Below are 21,659 nucleotides of genomic sequence, written 5' to 3'. Positions count from 1 at the left end.
ATGATCTTTAACCCTGCAGGGTCAAATGTCAAACTGTGGATGGGGCTAATTGTGGAGGACCATCTGACTACAGTCACGGTCATTTTAGACAAATTCAGACTCATTCTCCAAACCCGTTTCAAGGCTGCTGTGGAAACTTTTTTTTGTTGTTTCCCAGTTGATGAAGTTGTGAGAGTCCAGGTGGCTACGTGACTTTGTAACATTCTATTTCTGTAACACAAATCTTCTGCAGCACAAAAGGCGAGGACTCAAATCCACTCTGGTCCTCTCAGATTACTCCATCCCAATGGCTCTGAGGACTCGAGGCGAATGAAAGATTTGTGTTGTAAACAATGACACATTGTGGGGCTTCATCAAAATGAGATCTAAACACAGAAGAGCCTCTGTGCATCATGGCTGATGACTCTCAGATACAGTTAGCACTTTTTATTCAGTACCCGCTCACACACAAAGCCGGGTGGGAAATTAAAAGCTTTTTGTGTGTTTGTTAATAATCAACAGGCTCAAGCTCTATTTTTTTAACAGTCTGGGGACAGGTTTATATATACGAGGTCTATTAGAAAAGTATCCGACCTTATTTTTTTCAAAAACCATATGGATTTGAATCACGTGTGATTGTGTCAGCCAAGCTTGAACCTTCATGTGCATGCGTGAGTTTTTTCACGCCTGTCGGTTGCGTCATTCACCTGTGAGCAGGCTTTGAGTGAGGAGTGGTCCACCCCTCTCGTCGTTTTTTTCATTGTTTAGGAATGGCTCAGAGACTGCCGCTTTGCTTGATCAAAATTTTTTCAGAAACTATGAGGGACATCAAAGTGGACACCATTCGAGAAATTCAGATGGTTTTTGGTGAAAATTTTATGGGCTTCAAAGAGATTATGGAGTGTTACTGTCGCTTTAAGGATGGCCCAGAGCGACTGGTGGTGCGCCGTGCTCCGAAGCCGCCATCGACAGGCTGAGCGACCATTTCTTTTCTAAACGGATGACTGTATGGATCCGTGACCATCGTGTGCAATTTCTCTGGTTATCACAAGAGCTGGACATGAACCATTTTCTGGCAAATTTCACTTTTAACAAGAGATTTTGTCATGGAAAGCCGAGCGGAGGCTTCGCGCGTCACGATGGATTCGCTACTGGAGCAAGACAAAACCACCTCCATTTTGGTCTCACAGGACGGCTTTGAGATGGCGTTCTGAATTTCTCAAATGGTGAAAGAGAAAACGACGAGAGGGGTGGACCACTCCTCACTCAAAGCCTGCTCACAGGCAAATGACGCAACCAAAAGGTGTGAAAAAACTCACGCATGCGCATGAAGGTTCAAGCTTGGCTGACGCAATCACACGTGATTCAAATCCATATAGTTTTTGAAAAAAATAAGGTGGGATACTTTTCTAATAGACCTCGTGTATATATATATATATATATATATATACACACGCACACATACATACTCACACGGTGGGCACAGCTAACCAAAAGGTTAGCTTCGATAACTGGTAATCAGCTAAATGAAAAGTTATCTTTTTTAACGCTAAACCAATAAACTGCCTAAAATCTTATCAGAAGCTACAGATAACCGATAACTTTAAATTTTGCCTCCGATACGCTCTCTGCTACTAAGAAGCTGATTTTGAGTTTAAACACTGCCAAAGCTTCAGATAGAACCAACAGCGATCACAAACCCAAACAGCCAATGAGCCAGCACTTGTCTTTGTGAGCTCTGCCCCCTGCTGTTGGAATGCAGCATTTACCATGACATAATACAGTGGTCCCGCGATGGGGCTGAGGTCTTGAAATGGAAAGCAGGCTTGAGTTATGGTTTTGTTTTAAAAATAAAATTATTCCAGATAGAATAACTACATTAATGTAAACTCTTAAAATGTACAAAATGATATATAACACATCTGTTAATTTTAAAATAATGCACTAATTCTGAAGATTTGAACATTAACACACAGATGCCCAGAGGGGATTATGGGTAACTAAGCCTCCGCTCATACTGATTGGTTGATTCATTCATTCTATGTAAAAACCAACAGAAGTGAATCAATGTAACGTGTTGGTGTTTACAAATAAATGTGCTTTTGTAAAATATGTCATTTTTTCATTTGTATAAAAAAAAAAATTTTTCAAGATCCCGCTAGACAGCGCCTAAGCGCATGCGTGATGACGTCACAACTCTATCCGGTTAGGGAGACAAGGTTTCTTTCAATAACGAGAACTGTCAATAGAAATCGCCTCTTGAATGCTTGAATAATGATGTCAGTCACACAAAGAAATCAAATAATAGTGAAAACATGTTCGGTGCAGTGTCATAACGCATCAGTCTGCATGAGGCGTCATACCATCCGATTGGTTAGTGGCTCGGTGCGGTGTCATAACAGATCAATCAGTCACTCCGTGAGGCATCATAACATCAAGCCTGGTTCACGTCAAGATAATTAGGCCGATATCGGACCTGATCTTTCCCTTCCGACAATCTTAAGGACGCCCCGACAATCGTGATGACGCTAAATATAATCTTATCAGATACTCCTGCCATGTGTGGTGTGTTAAGAAGGATGTGAGGAGCTAAATGTGACATGATGCAGCCAATCAGAAAGTGAGGTGCCTGACCTGGGAATGTTCGTGTGTGAAATCTGTTTGTGTGTGTGTTGTTTTGACCGTGTGGCTGACACCACACACTGTACAACTAAACCTGTCAGATCTATGATTTGTTTTTATCTCCACGTGTGTGGTCTCTCAGATTTTGGAAATATTTATATAATATGTAAAATGTGTGTGTGTGTGTGTGTGTTAAAATCAGCTGAACTATTCTGGAAGAAGGAACAAAACATGTTCTTTTTAATAACACATCCAGGTCCCTCAAATTTATTCTCAGGTTTGGATGAAAACATTTCATCCTAAATACGAGGTCTGTTAGAAAAGTATCGGACCTTTTTATTTTTTTCAAAAACCTGATGGATTTGAATCACGTGTGCTTGCATGAGCCAACCTTGAACCTTCGTACGCATGCGTGTTTTTTCACACCCATTGGTTGCGTCATTTACTTGTAAGCAGCCTTTATGTGAGGATGGGTGGAGTCTCTCGTCGTTTTTTCTTTGCAAGGAAAGCCATCTGAATAATCCGAATGATTTCCACCTGGCTGTCACCCAGTTTGTGGCAAAATTTGATGTAGTCGCGCTGCTCCAGTCGTTCCGCCATTTCCTTGCAAAGGAAAAACGACAAGAGTCTCCACCCATCCTCACACAAAGGCTGCTTACAAGCAAATGACGCAACCGACAGGCGTGAAAAAAATCACGCATGCGAACGAAGGTTCAAGGTTGGCTCATGCAAGCACACGTGATTCAAATCCATCAGGTTTTTGAAAAAAATAATAAGGTCCGATACTTTTCTAACAGACCTCGTATGATCCTTTTTACCACATCAGACGTCGGACTAAATGTCTCTGTGTGCGGGGAGTCAGTCAGGCAGCTAGTCAGTCAATCAGTCACTTAGTCTGTTAATAGCTGTCAGTCATTCAGGAAGTCAGTCACTTAGTCACTCAGGCAGTCACTTAGTCAGTCTGTTAGTCAGGAAGTCAGTCACATAATCATTCATGCAGTCAGACATTCACTCATTCAGTCAGTCATTTAGTCACTCATGCAGCCATTTAGTCAGCCAGCCAGGCAGTCCTTCACTCACAAACTCAGTCATTTAGTCACTCAGTCATGCAGCATTTCACTTGTGAGGGAGTAAACTCCAGTTGTACTGGCCCGATTCTTACCAAACTTAGTATACGCGTTACACATAGTGACCCAAACAAGTCGATTAATTTTGGGATCAAAAGCTCAAAGGTCGGGTCCCTATAGTGTACTTTGTAAAAATAAATAAAAGCACAACTTTTTTCAAACTGCCTGATTGTTACCAGACTTGGTGTGTGCATTTATTGGGTAAATTGACCCCAAGCCGATTATTAGCTTTGGGGTCAAAAGATCAAGATCACAGCACCATACTATGTAAGTATCTTGTGAGCACAATAATTTCTTTCCTAATTGCTTGATTGCCAACTTGGTATGTGTGTCAGGTATGGTGACCCCGAAAAACCTATTGATTTAGGCTGGGGGGGGTCAAATTGTTAAAGGTCAGTCACAGGGCAACAGGGTGCCCCTTCTGGTTCAGCGCTGTCAATTTTTTTAAATAATTAAAAATAATGTCTTTAGTATTTGTGAGATTGAAGAAAATAATGTGCAGTGTGATAGAAAATGGTCATCTTGAAAGAAAGTTGAGCAGAGCTGCAGCAGCTTCTCATGTGGTCGGTCTTATTTATAGCTGAAAATTGGCAATATTTTGACTCATTCTTATCTAGCAATATGAATTTGGCTGTTTTATGGTGTGTACAAGCAAAAAAAGGATGGTTGTACTTGTGAGTTTTGTGAAATTTATGTCAAATTAAAAAAAAGTCAATAAGCAGGCGAAGTGGTAAAAACTGTCCTCTATTTAGAGATTCTTGATGTTGTGTGTGCAGGAACCCGTCAACAGAACCACAACCCTGGAAAGTCTCGGTCCACAGGTGTTGTGTAAAGTAAGTGAAAGTTGGCATGTCCAGTCACGGCCTGACGTCAGGGCGCCGCCCGTGCTGGCGGTCTGCCTGCTGACGGAGCGAACCATCTGTGCTCCGACAGGTCCATCCATCGCCGAGCACTCAGCCTCCAGGACTGCAGCCAGCGAGGCTGACTGGGAGAGTTCGGCACCGCTCGCCAAACTGGATCATGTTTGGATGATTCCAGCATTCGGCGGGTTCAAATACGTGCACATTTATTTTATTTAGATGGACGGTTTAGTCACCGTCTGACTGATCGTGGGTTTTCTAGCTTTGGTCTGAATATTTTATTTTTTTCTTTTAGCATGACAGTTCACCGTGTACGATCGCCTCGTCCCACTGAACAAATCAGCAACTTCCCACTTTTAAACATTTTTAACTGTATTTCTTGATGTCTTGTATTCAGTACAGGTTATTTTTTTAGGATTCTTGACCAATGGGAGAGAGGATATATCTGACCTTGGTCTCCAGTCCACAGCAGACGGTCTAGAGGTTCGCCCAACTCTTGGAGAGTTTTAGCCGATCCAGCTCATTCCATTGGACATTCCTGAACCCAGGACGAGTGTTGACGCTGAGCTCGGCCATACTGACGACGCCGTTGTTCTCATGTTTACCTGTTGGAACATTCTATAACATGTTTGGGTTTCTTCTGGAATCTTCAGAACGTTTCTCCAGTGGATAAAGGAGATCATCACAGTTTTGTACTTATGAAACCACAAGTGTACACTCGTAGCATATGACTGGGAGATACATTTTACCTGGAATACTCCAATTTAAAGGGAAACGCCAACATTTTTCAACCTGCCGTTTGGCGCAATTGGTGTAGAGGAGGATTTTGTTAAAAAGACGACCTGAAACTTCAGCTACAATTTGCCAGAAGGTACATCTGAGATGTAAGCCTAGATTGATGTTTTGCTGAAAGAAAACCTTCCTCTGTCCCACTTTATCATGAAGCTGTATAACGGGATACAAAATGCAAAATATGCACTATGCACAATTTCTTCAATCACAGGCTGAGAAGCCTGTAACGTCTGGGTTGTCTGGATGTCTTGGTGGCTTTCCTCACTCTTCTTCTTCTTACATAGTCACTCAGTTTTTGAGAAGTGTCTCCTCCACACAGATTTACCATAGAGTGCAGTTCTGTTTGTATTTCATCATAAGTGATGTAAATAAAGTTCAAGATATTCAGTGACATGGAAATGTTCATGTATCTATCTCCTGACTTGTCTGAAGAAAACTGGCATTAAACTGATTTACAGGTATTATAGCAAAGGGGCTGATTACTTATGCAACCCATCATCTTGGCTTTAATATTTTTAATTAATTTCTATCAAGTTGTAGAAATTTATTTTCAGTTTGAGTCTAAGGAAGATCATTTTACATTTTTTTTTTTTTTATATTGAGAAGCCTGATTTACTTTTTGTATTTGAAATGCCATAAACCAATTAAAATGCATGAAATACCAAGGGGCTGAATGCTTTTGCAAGCCACTGTATGGATGATTCTTTAGCTACGGGCACTATTGGCCTTGTAAATGTAATTTCCACCACACCATTGCCTTACAATATAAAGCGCCTTGGGGCAACTGTTTGTTGTGATTTGGCGCTATATACATGTGCTCTGATGTCACTGTTTATCTCCATAGAAGCTACCCAAGCAATCTTTCATGCAAACTGTGTAAAGGGACATTACAGTGTTGTGGTGGAAATTACGGCAATAATGTGGGACAACTACATTTAAAAAAAATCACAACAGTTGTATGACATTGACTACCCCAATTATGTTTTGATTATTTTACTGATATTTTATTCAGAGATATTTTAAAACATTAGAAAAAAATGTTTTTTTACCATTCATTTTTATCATCGAAGATCAAAAGTCTGGGTGTGGGACAAGCACAAAATGGCAATATTTGCATATGATGCTGAAAAAAAGTGAAAAAGTCATCATAGACTACTAGAACAAATTTCTTAACACACTTTCATTGTAAAGATAACTATAAATGTGTGAAATTTCCCTTTTTTTCTTTTTCATACAATATGATCAAAGGACATAAGTGCCCGTAGGCTAAGAATCACCTGTATATGTTGCAAGCTTAAAAAAAAAAACCTCCATAGCCTGCTTCTTGTTGCCATTGAACAGGTGTAAATGTCATCAGTGGAGTCTGGTGATGTGGAGAAGATCGTAAATGTAAAGAAACTTTTTTAAATGGCTGATAATACAATTACAGGCTTACCTTAGCCTCCCAGTCAAACGAATCATGAGTTGAAGCCTCATTTCACATCTTATTAGAGATTACTGACATCTACTGGTCACATAAATTCTACAGCAAGTAACATTATAGTCACGATAAACACAAGTGTATTTAATGTGGATGTGACACTGGTCTCCACGACCCTTTGTGCGTGAGTGAGAGAGTGGGTGACACTTTGACATTGACGCTCATCATTTTACCTACTGGAGGCCCCCCCCCCCCCTTTTTTTTTATGTACGGCAGTTAAAAAGGATGATCCTGTTATACAGACAAAATGTTCAGTATCGAAGTCTGTCTCTCAGTTTTCACCAACCATAGCTCTGGCACTTTTTGTACGTCTCTGCACAGTATTCCAATGGTTTCAAGTCCAGGTTAGAGGTTCGACTTTCTCGCCCTGTTTTGTGAAAATGTGTTGTGTAGTTTTTGTCTAATCCTGCAGAACCAGCATGAAGACATTGTCCTTGGCAGAGGTAAGACTGCTGCAGACAGCTGGCGGTGACACGGCGTGCACTGCAGAGACATACTGTGTGTAAGACGGATTAAATACTCCAGCTGACAGCAAAATACGTGCACAACACGAGTTCAGTGAACAATAATTCAGAGGTGGCGACACGGTGTGATGAGAAAATTACAGTGATAATTGTCTTCCTGCTTGAGCTTAAAAGGCTTAATTTTTGTCATTTGAATTCTAGTGAGAAGAGTCTGTTTTTAGCCCACGAATGCACGAAGCAGTAATGGTACGGCCCAGAATGAGGTTTTGGGCTTGAGACCCTTTAAAGTTTACAGTAACACCTGTCAAGAAAAAGTTCCCCTGTCCAGTGATTCTGCACAGCACCACCTGCTGGCCTCCACTATAAACCCATATTGTGTACAATGCTACACAAAATCATATTTCACCATAACTTGTCCTGGTCTGTTACTTGATGCTGATGATGATGTCACTGCTCCTTCTTCCACAGATACACTTCCCATTCATGTGTATTCTTTAAGATAACAAATTTCTTCCAATAATATACACCGTCTTGACAGATTCGCCACACTCACCACACCCTGTGCATAGGGCACCACGTCATTGAGTTGGCACCAAAATACTCTAAACAGCGAACATTGTAAGAATTGGGCCTACACGATTAATTATATCACAATCGGGGCTGTGATTATATCATCTTCAAAAAGCCGCAATTTAAATAAATGATGGACGCTGCACTTTATGCATGTTTCGTGAAAAACATATGGACATGGACTCTGCGTTCCCTTGTGCAAGATTGCACAGTTCCACTTTGTCTGTTCGGATGCACAACACAGTCACTCTTCAGGAGCCCAAACGGCAAGCGGCAGCCCTGCTTTTCTATATCGATCTACAGCCACCAACGGCCTTGGAAACAAGCCCACTGTGACAGATGTAATATGTGAGAAGATATTTGGAGACGCCATCTTTCTTTCACAATGATTCCATAACGGTGTGAGATGTGGCGAGCGCTTCATTCAAACCCTGTGCCGCTGCAGACGATTTTCACGCCGACTGTTAAAAGAAACGGTGGTGTACATGCTCAAAGATTTTTTTTTTTTTCTTCTTCGGTTTGTATGGAACAGAAGGCTCTCTGTGACATTTACCCACAATGCTGTTCTTCACACCACCACCGCCTGGACTCCCACTCTCCTAAAGTGAAGACTGAAGATTGTCTCAACAATTTATTTGGACGTGCAGCACAACCGCGCAAAGAAGGAGCCACCTGCTGACTAAAAATGGCTGAATGCTGTAATTTAGCAGTTGAGAGGCGGAAAGAGACGGGAGCGTTTCATCAGGGTGACAAGGACCACCTGGGCCCCGTTAACTTCTCTCCATGTGCTTCATGTTGTCCTGCAGCATGTGTGACGGCGGCTTTGAGAGTTCATTAATCCAGACAGCTGGGTTCGGTCCTAAATGTAGAATCCGAGCGTAATTGCTGCATTTCGAGGGCTGTGCAGAAATTCGGAAGGGCCCTTCATCCGAAATGTGGTAATCTGATGTCCAAATTGAATTTAGCATCTGTTATGTTAAAGTTGGATCAGCTGCAAGAGAGGCCACCTGCTGGAGAGACACTAGAGCCACATTAGTGTTTTTGTATATAACAGAAATCTGGACAAGGAAAGTTTTAGAGGAAGAACTTCACCAGTGTTTTTATATCAAAGCATCATGGGGTTTCTTTGTTTGGTTTTGGTTTTGTTTTGTTTTTTTCTATAACTTGTAGCAAATTTTTATTTATTACAGCATATTCATTGATTTATATTAAAGAGACAAACAGGAACAAAACTACAAAATAATTGCAATAATAAAAACATTAGGAGGACGGGGTATCCTGATTCTGTTTTTGGTGGCAGGGTCAGTCCACATTGATTTTTCTGGACAACACGTCAGACGAAGCAATGTGAGAAATTGCCCGGCAGACCGGCAATAGGACTGCACAACCGAATAAAGAGACCTATAAAAGTATTTTCAGCATTAATAGGGATTTTAAGTGACACTCTGCCCATACAGGCAGGAAGTTTGCTAACTTTAACGTTGCATCGTTATTGCACGACACTGTCACATTTGTGCTTTTAAAAGACATATGATGACTTATAGCATAGTGGTGTCTTGATGTGTAGGGGAAACCCTACTACCCCTTACCCTTACCACTCTGTTTCAAGGGGTTGGGATAGTAGTGGAGATAGCCGAATGGGTATGTAGAAGAAATTGGATTGGCCATAGAGCCCCAATACTGGAGCACAGTAAGTAAAAATACCACCTGCTGACTTTTTTTTAATCATAGAAACGCGTAATAAGGAAGCACCTTCAGAAAAAAGTGCTGGTGCCGGCACATAAGGCTCAACCAGTTTCATAAGATTCAAGCAACAGAACCTGAAATCTACCCTTATGTAAAGATGAAGCCAGTGAAGGGAGAACAATACCAGAACGCTGTGTCAGAATTTACAAGATAATTCTGAATCTTTTCAAGAGTTATCATACTACTATGAGGCAAGCCCGAGAACAGTCCTCTGTCTGCAAGAAACAGAGTCCAGAATGAAAGCAGGTGGCTCAGTGAGATGGGAATCAGTTCGGTTCCAACTCACATGGTCAATGAACACAATACTTAATCTGCATCCGTGAAGCTGTAAATGGGTACCAGGGGGAGGTGTAGACTCTTAGCTAGTGGTAATCACCTTCACCAATGGACTTCGGGACCTGTGATATATCTCTGTGGCTTCTGGTGGGATTCAAACATTAGACCTCTCCACCAAGTCAGCCATAGGGTAATCCCCGCTAGTCAAGCTAGTAGGAACATACTTCCATCTGGATTTCACCTTTCTCCATACAGTATAAGACTTCTACTGCAGTCTTAAGAGAAGACTGGATAGTATGAACACATTCCTTTCAGGTAATTTTTTAACATTATGAGCCAATTACTTATCCCAACAGTGACGTTGAGAAACGCCTGGGAAGAGCTGATGGCATCATGAGGTCATCGGACTCGAGTCTTTTTGGGCCGGTACATTACAACAAATGGACTGCATTTTATTTAGAAATGGACTGCATTTATATAGCTCTTTTCCATCTGTATCAGACGCTCAAAGCGCTTTACAATTATGCCTCACATTCACCCCGATGTCAGGGTGCTGCCATACAAGGTGCTCACTACACACCAGGAGCAATAGGGGATTAAAGGCCTTGCCCAAGGGCCCTTAGTGATTTTCCAGTCAGGCGGGGATTTGAACCCATGATCTTCTGGACTCAAGCCCAACACCTTAACCACTAGACCATCACCTCCCCCAACACAACAAAGTTCTACGTCTTCAGGGTCCTGGTGCTTTGTGTCTTACTGATTGGTTGTGAGACTTGAACTCTACCCTTTGCCCTCAGGTGATGACTGGATGTTTTTGGCATCAGCTGTCTCTGGAGAATCCTTGGCTTTCACGTTGTGCGTTGCAAGGAAGCTTCGATTGCGACACTATTACCGCGTGATGCATTTCCCTGGTACCTCACAAGCACCTCAGTGTTCAGGATCCTAGCAAGTGGATAAGGGAAAGGACACGCCCACTTCACCTGGCTGTAGCAGAGCTTACTGTTGGTCTGCCTGCCAATCAGGACCAGAGAGTTCAGAAGTTCAGAGTTCCTGCTGCAGGTCATCGCAAACCAATTTTAAGTTTGTTGTGCAGCGTCATAGCTGTTTCCCGACGCTGTCACTACTATCTTCACTGCTGTGTTGCTTCAGTAACAGCCCGAGGAGCAGCAAAGGGTAACAGCTGAGTGCATCTCCAAACCACCTACTGCCGCAAACAGGAACACACACACACACACATTATAAATCGGTAGATGCTGACTTCTTGACTGTCAGTCAGCCTTCACTCTCATTACTCTTTGCTTCTGTTCGTGTTTGACAGCCCTTCTGCATAAGATTATTCTGAGCCTTTCCACGCTAATGGAGCCATTTCACCCAGCAGTAACTGTGGGGGAACATTAGCGCCCGCGATGCTGGCTAACAGCACTCTGCACTGACGGGGGCCGATGTGATGCACACAACTGAAAGCAACTCGAGATGAGACACAAAAATAATTCCAAACACTATCACACATCTCAGTTTGACGTTCCTCATCCCCACGGGAGCTGATGTCGTTTCTTTTGCCTTCCGCTATGATATGTCAAAAAGTGTTTGGGAAGGAAAAACAAAGAAAGAGAGAGCACTTTCTAACTTTGATCCATGGCATGAAAGCACTTAAACCTTGACCTATAAGCATATAACTCATATTCTTCCCCACAATGAGCTATGCATGTTGTGTGTTGGGGGGTTTGGCTGGACATTTTAGTGCTGTTTTCTTTTCTTTGCTCTCCAGGTGGTGTGCAAACTGTTTTTTCTGTGGAGAAGGTGCTGGCGGAAGAGTCCTTCACCCTCATCAGAACTATTGGCTGCACCTGTGGAGGATGTTCATATGCAGGCCTAACGATTTGCAGCACCTGTGGATGATGCTCACGTGCAGACTTAAAGACTTTCAGCTGAAGCAGATAATGAGATGGCGTTCTGCATTTAAGCCATGAGTGATTTGAGCAGAATTGCCGGGAACTCGACCTTGTGACGTTCGTTTGTGAGACGCTGAGGACCACGCCAGGGTTTGACACATCGTGCCTGTGAAGGAGGACGGGTGAGGGACACATGCTGTCAGCACACATCAGAGGTGATGATTGTCTGAATAATTGTTAATAGTAATTTGGCGTTTTGTTACGCAGTATATTTGAACATTGATGAGAATTGTGCAGCTCGCTTCTCACTGCCGTGGCGTACGGATTGATGATCCTCCACCTGTTGTGAGAAGCTGCTCATTTACATAAGGCTTAAATTCAGACCTGAATGTGTTGCTGATAGTGTGTGCCTTTGAAGGATATTTGTTGTAGCTCTGTTGACTTACCTCACCTTTTCCGTCCTTCACAGAGTCAGTTTGTCGTATCCACCTGGGGGGTGTTCGGCAGTGAATCTGAGTCCAGAAGTGCCGGGCTTTGATCCATTTGGGCGCTGGAGAGCATGCCATCCTTCACCTTGCCAAGACAGCTGAACATTTATGTTGTACACGAATTATTGCACAGGAGGGAAATAAATTTGTTTTGTTTTTGGAACCGCTTTCTGGTTATTTAGCGCTGGGCCCTTGTCAGATGCTGGTTCGGTTCTCTGACTCGCGTCAGCACATAATAAAGCACTTGAAAACCTCAGAGCAGGAAAAAGAAAAAGCTCTGAAAAGCACAGCTCCAAACTGGGCGACCGCATTTATAAAAAAGGGAAACAAAGTCCTATATAGGCCCTGATAGCCTTGGGACTAATCAGCCTTGAGCTACAGATACTGTAGTGTGAAGAACATGAGTCTCCGACTCCCCCTGGATGGGGACTGTCCATCACAAGTTACTTACCCATTTAAAGTTGGGTGGATTGGGACAGTGCTGACTTCAGTTTATTTATACAACACAGACTCGTCAGTCACCTCAAGTCAGGTCTAGATTGTCCCCACCCCATGAACAAGCACATTTGCAACAGTAGAAAGAGAAAAGCTCTCACAGCATTTTTTGATTATAGGATGAAACCTCAAGCAGACCAGACACAGTAGGATGACCATCTGCTTTGGCCAGTCTTTAAATACATCTTGCAGTACAGTGGGACTCAGAGTAACATCTTCCCAGCTCACCCAGAAGTCCTACTCCCACTTGGGGACGCTGATGTGGTACACTGATGCAAGTACACAAGGAACACCTCCCTGAAGTCAGCATGGGACATGGCTACTGCCAAACAAACCTCGTTAAGATAGAGCGATACCACCCCAGATACTGACCCAGCAATAGGCAACCTATGGCCAGATGAAGTGTCTAGTCCAATTGCACAGACAGGTAGCCTGGAGTACACCCCTGAAAATGGAACCTGAGTCTGTATAGTGGTAGTCCAACTTCTATCCCACAGAACCACCAACTATGCACAGTGCTAATTTGGAAAATACATAATACCTCAACTTGACTCACTCTATCAAACTATCCATGGTGTGATTTATTTTAACTTGTATGTTATTCATGGAGGGAATGTCCAGGGGCAGGATCATGTCATGCAACACCCCTAGTAGAGCTTTCAGGATAATATTTCTGCTTTTGCAGATGATTGTGTAGTTTTAATGAAATTAGAACATTCCCTGAACATCTTCTGGAGGTTTTCTGAACACGCCCAGTGATGAGCAGACCCTTAACAACCCCAGCATACATTTGAAGAATTACATATCTGACAAGGGATCCTTCAACAGGAACAAGTGGATGTGTCTGGGATACTGTACTTAGTTTGATGCTGATGTGGCCCCAGATAAGTTGTGGAGAAACATCCTGTCCTAGCTCACATTGGACAAGAGGCTGTTGACACTTTGGACAGGAAACTAGTCTGTCACAAGCCAAGACATCAGACAGCACACCTACATCAGAGTCTGCAGTGGGTTGTCTAACTCCAGATAACCCACCGATGCTAGCATTGATTTACAGGGATGACTGGGTGTCTTTGGTACTCGGTCTCTTCAGAAGATCCTTGGGTACCGGTGGAGTGACTTTGACTCAGATGAGGAGGACTATCACATTGTGAGGAAACATCAGCTACAAAATCTTGACCTTGATCCAGTATGCAGTACCCCAGCTGCTGGAGAAGACCAAGGACACACCCACTTATGACCTGGCTGCACTTTTGGAAGGTTGTGATGGACCAGTTGTCTGCCTGGGTGACCCATGTAGCGGACACAGGGTTGTGTAGTTGCGCTGATATGACCTTACATAATTATCTGGGACTCACCACCTTCAGTGATTGGTACAACAAACACTGGTTTGAACCACAAGGTGGTGATTTGCTTTGAAGTGAAGTTTCAACCTTTAACTAAACTTGCGTGTCGTTTCTCTGCCGCAATGTGCAAAAGTACATATTGTAAAGTTTCAGTGCATCCACATAAAGACACATGTGCTGTGAATTCCAAAACCCAGGTTTGGAATTCCAGATAAACACCCTGCATAGCTCCTGCACTGCCGTGGCTGTGGTTTTGCCTCTCCAGGGCGTTGCTGGTAAAGATTAAAGCAGCTTTTGAGCTGCTTTGATCTCTGTGCATCTTCTCTGGTTCCCATTTGTTCTTCGTGCTCTCACTTTCCTGAGTCAAGGAAGTACAGCGTTATGGATTTGTGCGCTGCCAGTTGGTCTCTTGAGCTTTAGGCTTTGCTGGTTTGTTAGCTGTCAGAGGTGTGAGGGGTAAATCACGGTGATTTGGAGCTGATGTTTCCTCACTTTGGAGAGGGCCAGCGTGAAAGGTGATCAGGGAGAACCTCTCAAGAGTTTCTTTGTTTTTGCATGTCACAAACATGCAGTCCTTATAACTTGGACTGAAGAAGATCTGCAGGAGATCGTGCACGTTGATGAAGTGGTGAAAGCAGGGTATTGTTTGCACTGGCGTGTGTGTTTGTGCCTGTGGACTAGATAATTCAAAAACAGTTGGCATATATTCCATCCATCCATCCATCCATTTTCTTCCGCTTTATCCGGAGTTGGGTCGCGGGGGCAGCAGCTCAAGCAAAGCCGCCCAGACCTCCCAATCCACACACACCTCTCCCAGCTCCTCCGGGGGAACCCCAAGGCATTCCCAAGCCAGCCGAGAGACGTAGTCCCTCCAGCGTGTCCTGGGTCTTCCCTAGGGCCTACTCCCTATGGGACATGCCCGGAACACCTCTCCAGTGAGGTGTCCAGGTGGCATCCGGAAAAGATGCCCGAGCCACCTCAACTGGCTCCTTTCGACGTGGAGGAGCAGAGTTGGCATATATTGAATCAGAAAAAAATCTCTGAACTAGAGCACCATGCTCAAAGAGCCCAAACCTCCACCAACACGAGTTTCCAATTCCACAAATTTTTTACCTTGGAAAAAATTTTTTCAGGTAAAAGTCCTGTTAGAAGTCACTTTTCATAAGCTACAATATAATACAAAATATAGAGCAAAAGGGCTTTTCAATGTTAAAGATATCAGCTAAATCCACAATACAGATCAGATGCAGATCAAACTTAGTCTGTTCATCGAGAGTGACAGTTTGCACTTCATTGTCACAAATGAGAGTGACTGAGGCACTTTTGATTGAAATATAAAGCAAAATGTACATCAAATAAGCTTTTCAATATTAAATTAAAATGGCCACAAAATCCATAGCCCGGATTAGATCCGGATCAAACTTAAGTGCTACTGAGTGCCAGTCTGCACCTCACTTTAAAATATGAGTGTGATTGGGGCATGTTTGATTCAGATATAATGTAAAATATACATTAAAAGGGGTTTTCAATGTTAAATTTAAATGGCCACAAAATCTGAAATTTGGATCAGATCCGGATCAAACTTTGTCAGGTGATACTGAGTGCCAGTCTGCACATCACTTTAAAATATGAGAGTGATTGGGGCACATTTGATTCAGATACAGTGTAAAATATACATTAAATGGGGTTTTCAATGTTAATTTAATTTAATTAATTTAATTAGCTTATAATGCGCCAATTCACAGCAAAAGCCATCTCAAGGCACCTTACATAAAACAAGTCAACATAAAATTGAATAAATAATTAAAAATGAATAAAAACCAATTCAAATACGTAAATAAAAACAGAAGTAAAAGAATAAAGCAAATCAAAATAAAAACTATTCATAAGAAAGAGAATAAAAGGGTGATTCTTTAACTACGGGCACTATTGGCCTTGTAAATGTAATTTCCACCACACCATTGCCTTACAATATAAAGTGCCTTGGGGCAACTGTTTGTTGTGATTTGGCGCTATATACATGTGCTCTGATGTCACTGTTTATCTCCATAGAAACTACCCAAACAATCTTTCATACAAACTGTTTAAAGGGACATTACAGTGTTGTGGTGGAAATTACGGCAATAGTGTGGGACAACTACATTTTGTTTAAAAAAATCACAACAGTTGTATGACATTGAATACCCCAATTATGTTTTGATTATTTTACTGATATTTTATTCAGAGATCTTTTAAAACATTAGAAAAAACGTTTCTTTACCATTCATTTTTATCATTGAAGATCAAAAGTCTGGGTGTGGGACAAGCACAAAACGGCAATATTTGCATATAATGATGCTGAAAAAAGGTGAAAAAGTCATCAGAGACTACTAGAACAAATTTCTTAACACACTTTCATTGTAAAGATAACTATAAAAGTGTGAAAGTTCCCCTTTTTTCTGTTTTTCATACAGTATGATCAAAGGACATAATAAGTGCCCGTAGTCTAAGAATCACCCAAAAATAGGTTTGGAGTCTTGACTTAAAAATGTCCACAGACTCAGACTACAGGAAGACTGTTCCACAGGGTGGGTGCATGATGTTAAATTTAAATGGCCAAAAAATCTGAAATCTGGATCAGATCCGGATCAAACATTGTCAGTTGATAAAGGATACCATCACACATAACGCTGTCAAAAATTAAAGAAATTAGTTTTTTTTTTTTGACAAGAGTTATGAATTTTGAAAATTTGCTCAATGTTAAAGATAGGGATTTTTCCCATTTTACAAGATTTTTCCTGACTGACCTGTTACCTTGAAAATTTAATCACTTCTTGCCTATCGGGACACGAATCGTCAGTAAAAATTTCATAATGATATATGAAAAATTGTGGTGCGCCAGGCTATTTAATCAATCAATCAATCAATTTTATTTATATAGCGCCAAATCACAACAAACAGTTGCCCCAAGGCGCTTTATATTGTAAGGCAAGGCCATACAATAATTACGTAAAAACCCCAACGGTCAAAACGACCCCCTGTGAGCAAGCACTTGGCGACAGTGGGAAGGAAAAACTCCCTTTTAACAGGAAGAAACCTCCAGCAGAACCAGGCTCAGGGAGGGGCAGTCTTCTGCTGGGACTGGTTGGACTGTGTATTTACAAATAGACAGACAAACAAACAAACGGGTGATAACATAACCTTCTCCAATGGAGGTTATTTTTGTTATGAAAGCCTTCATAATGAAGCCACACAGAAGTTGCATGATGAAGTCATACATAGTAAAAACATCATTACAGACAGATGTATATTTACTTGTTCATTTATATTGCGGTGTGTAGAGCGTGCAGGCTGTGAATCAGCCCTCTGAAGCCTTTCATTCAGTTTTGTCTTGCTATATTGACTGAAAATTTACTGCCAAAATGCTTGTACCCTCCCACATGCAGCAGCTTCCTAACGTATGTGACAGATGGTGAACGTATCGCCTGTAATAGCTACATGTTTAGCTTAAATGAAACATTCGTCCGTCTCTTCACTCCTACCTGCACACTTTGTGTGACTACGACTGAGGTTTTCTGTCCTCTCTATTAGATTTATTCCCTCGTTCACTCGCTCATAACATATGCAAATATGTGTATTTTCTCTTGGCAATCAGCTGTCACTCTCACATAACCCAAAACAACAACAAAAAAGACTTCTGCGTGTGTTGACTCGTTACAGTGGAGCGCCGCGGGGGCAGCATGGTACAGTTTGACCCAGCTCTGAGTGCCAAAATGCTTCTCTTCATCTATATTTCAGCACATTGGGGGTGTTCTGTAACAATCTCAATTTGTGAACATGGAACAGGGCCATGTTGCCATTTTCAAGCACCCTCGTGTTTAATTATATTCTGCTAAGGTCAGATCTGGGTGGGATGCTGCATCCACCACGCCGTGGAAAGTTGCAACTGTCCAACATGTTGAATGCTCAGCGCCATGTGGGCGGTCACTGCTGTCTCCTTTAGAGCCCGACCGATATGGATTTTTTTGAGGCCGATGCCGATAACGATATTTGGATGAAAAAAAATGCAGATAATCGATAAATCGGCTGATTTGCTGATAGCTGATAAATCAGCTGATATTTTTTTTTTATGAATAAAATATTCTTTTTTGGACCCTTAACAAAAAAAGGTATGAGCTAAAAGCTGAAGCTTTGTCCTCATATTGATTAACTTCATAACAGAGAAGAATTTTCAAGTTCAAAAAATGCAATTGGAGCAGTTAGGGGGCTATTCAAACTGAAATATGATCTTCTGCCCTACGATTGGATTTTGGACAGTCACATTGCGCACGTCATCACACATCTTCTATGAGGAGTACCAAGAGGGCCGACGGTGGATTGAAAGTCCGCGGAGTTAACTTTTCAGCAAAAAAAAAAAAAGTAAGTTTCTATCTCATATCATTAAAAAGTTATTTACAATTTAGTAAAGCTTGGTCCCAGCCTTCGTATATGATGGCGTCAGAAATTCCCAGAACCCTTCCTGATGACCAGTGAATCTGAATGTTTCAACCACTTAGCAGTAAACAAAAGTTTTTCATGCTAGAAATAAGGTCTACACAACGTGGGCTTAATAAAAAGCCTGATCAACGTAATGAAGCACATTTGACACATTACTACATAAACTAAGCTAATCAAACTGAGTTGAACTGAAATGTGGGGTGAATGTAATCGTAAAGTTATTACAAACAACATCCTTATAAAATTATTGGTATGCTTTTGTCAGCCAATCAGTGCAGTGTGACGGCGAACTACGGGGGCCAGTGATGAACACATATAAGCAGGGGTGTAAGCAGCTCTTAGTTGAATAGAGTCAGAGCTCCATCTACTGGACAAACGGTGCAAGGACATTTTACATTGCCGACATAAACATTATTTCAGAAACTGTTCAGTTTATGAGAAATTATCGGCGTTCTATCGGCAAAATTTCGGCTGATAGTGAGTGCTTTGAAAAGGGCTTATATCAGCTAATAATATCGGTCGGGCTCTCTCCTTATAAATGGAAGCAAAACTGTTTTGTAGGTGTGGGACTTGCAAGCAGTAAACATGCACATGCAGCAAGGAATAGAAAAGCTTGGATTACGACACACACATAGGGAGTGTTGCTAAATTTTCTGCACAAAATGTCGCCACACCACCAAATCCTTACATAATGTTTTAGATATTCAATTATGGCACCTTTAAACAGTCACCCTCTAAATATGTACCTAATTTTATTCTTCATGCTATGTGAAGAAAACTGCACTTACAAGCTTTTCTGTGAATGTAAACATCCCCATGTGGGATCAAAGGACAGATAAATGCATGAAAGTTATCCGCTTTTCCACAAGGCGCTGTGGCGGCGTCCCTTAGTTGGCTTTAGAGGTTGGGATCAGACTGAGCTTCAGAGAGTGCAGATGAACCTGAGGAAGATTTAAGGGTCAACCCCCTTTAGCACCTCAGTGTCTCTTAGCATTATACCCCCCCCCACACACACACACACACATTGTCATCAAATGCTTGCTAGTATCCTTTTTTTATGATGTCATAAGGGACGAGCAGGTGTTGAGCAGGTTCTTCAGCAGTCATCAGGCATCCAGTCGTCACCAGCCTGACATCAGTTTCAAGCTGTTCCCTGTTCGTTTGCTTCCGCGTGCTCATGTCTACGGACGCGGAAGCTTTGCTGGTTCCTCTGATTGCGTTCACGGATGGTTGTGCTTTTCTCCTTCTGGTGATGATTTGTCACCAGTTCTCACCCTGGACAGTAGTGCACGCTTGCGGGATTGACCCCACAGTGGAGGGATTTGAGGTTTTGCACACCAAAGCGCTCCACTGCTCCCTGGTGGTTCATTGATGTAAGTGCAGTTTTCTTTTGTTTGGTTTTTTTTTTTGCAGCCAATGAAGCCAACATTTGTCTTTGTTGTTTTCCTGATCAAAGGAGCGTTTGTGACACGACCAGATGTTATTAATATACTTCAGACCCTGTCGTCTGATAAAATCACACACTAACTATCAAACGTGTCTTTCCACTTCAGCTTCATCCTTTATTTAGCTGATAAATGTCTGCAGGAACTGACTGGATAAAATAAGAACTTCCTGGTTATCAAACTAAAAATAAATCTGCTTTTCCAGCCACAAAGTGAGAAGCTGATTTTGATGGAGACACAGATGTTTATGTGAGTTTATTTATAGCATTTAGTTACATTAACTGATTGTTTAAGTTTGGTTCTCTTGTGTTTGTCTCATGTTGTCATAAAGTGGTGATGTTAGTATATTTAACCCTCACGTCACACGAGCAGAGGTAACACAAGAAAGTTATGGAAGTAGAAACTTTTGCCGTGACCCTACATCGGATCTCAAAACTGGTGGCCTGGGGTCTGGATCATACGACCTACAACCAAGTAGAATGTGGTCTTTTTTTGCTACTTTTTCTTCTTTTTGTGACTGCCCCCTGTTGCTTGGGGTCACCACAGTGGATCCACTACAGAGCCGTAGTGAGGTTGAGCCCAGACATCCTTCCTGATGCTCAACGTGGAGAAACTGTGGTCTACAGTGTGACTTATTACTTGTTGATGGACAATAGTATGAGGGGAGATGGAGAGGTTTTGAGCCTGACCCAGAAAAAGTAGGGTGTGGCTCTCCATTTTTTACCTTCTGAGAAACCAACATTTAGAAGACGAACCTTTATTGTCATAGTACATATATACAACAAAATATGTCCTCTGCATTTAACCATCCTAATTACAGTTTGACACAATCCAACCACTAGGAGCAGCGGGCAGCCACAGTCCAGCGCCCGGCGACCAACTCCAGATGTAGAGACGCTGTCTTGGACAGGGGCAGAGAAAGGAGCAGACCCTAAATAAATATGTTTTTGATTGTGTGAGGAAACCAGAGCGCCCGGAGGAAACCCACCCAGACACGGGAAAATAAGATTGCCTTGTTATTTTTTGATTAACAATGAGTAGAACATGCAATCGCCAAACAGAAAGGGTGGAAAGCGATCTCACAACCTTCTTGTTGTGAGGTACCAGTGCAAACCCACTGTGCCTCCTCATTTCTCAACACTGCAGCCAGTAACTCAAATCTTCGCACATTCTACAGAAATGTGTGAAACCCTTGAATCTGTTATCAGGGTTAAACTGTGATATATATATATATATATATATATATATATATATATATATATATATATATATATATATATTCAAAAAATATGATTGTTAAATATATAAATGTGGTATGATCAATATTGGGCGTGACAGTAGACCTCTTCAAATTAGACCTTTTTCATCAAACGTATGCAAACTGATATTATTCCCATTCTCCAAGGTCTAACTTAACTAAATATACCAGTTACTTTGATCTTGGACCTTGGCTATGCCTGCCTCAAGAGCCATGCAGTTTTTTCAAAAATGCTGCAAAATTCGGGATATTATGTCCTTGTTTTCTTTGTAGCTTCCCAGAGGTTAATGCTATGGCATTGAAAGTGGTACCAAATGAGGTGGGCTTCATAGATAATTGGCAA

Source organism: Thalassophryne amazonica, chromosome 18 (assembly GCF_902500255.1).
Source record: "Thalassophryne amazonica chromosome 18, fThaAma1.1, whole genome shotgun sequence".
NCBI lineage: Eukaryota > Metazoa > Chordata > Actinopteri > Batrachoidiformes > Batrachoididae > Thalassophryne > Thalassophryne amazonica.
This window is presented reverse-complemented; position numbering follows the sequence as displayed.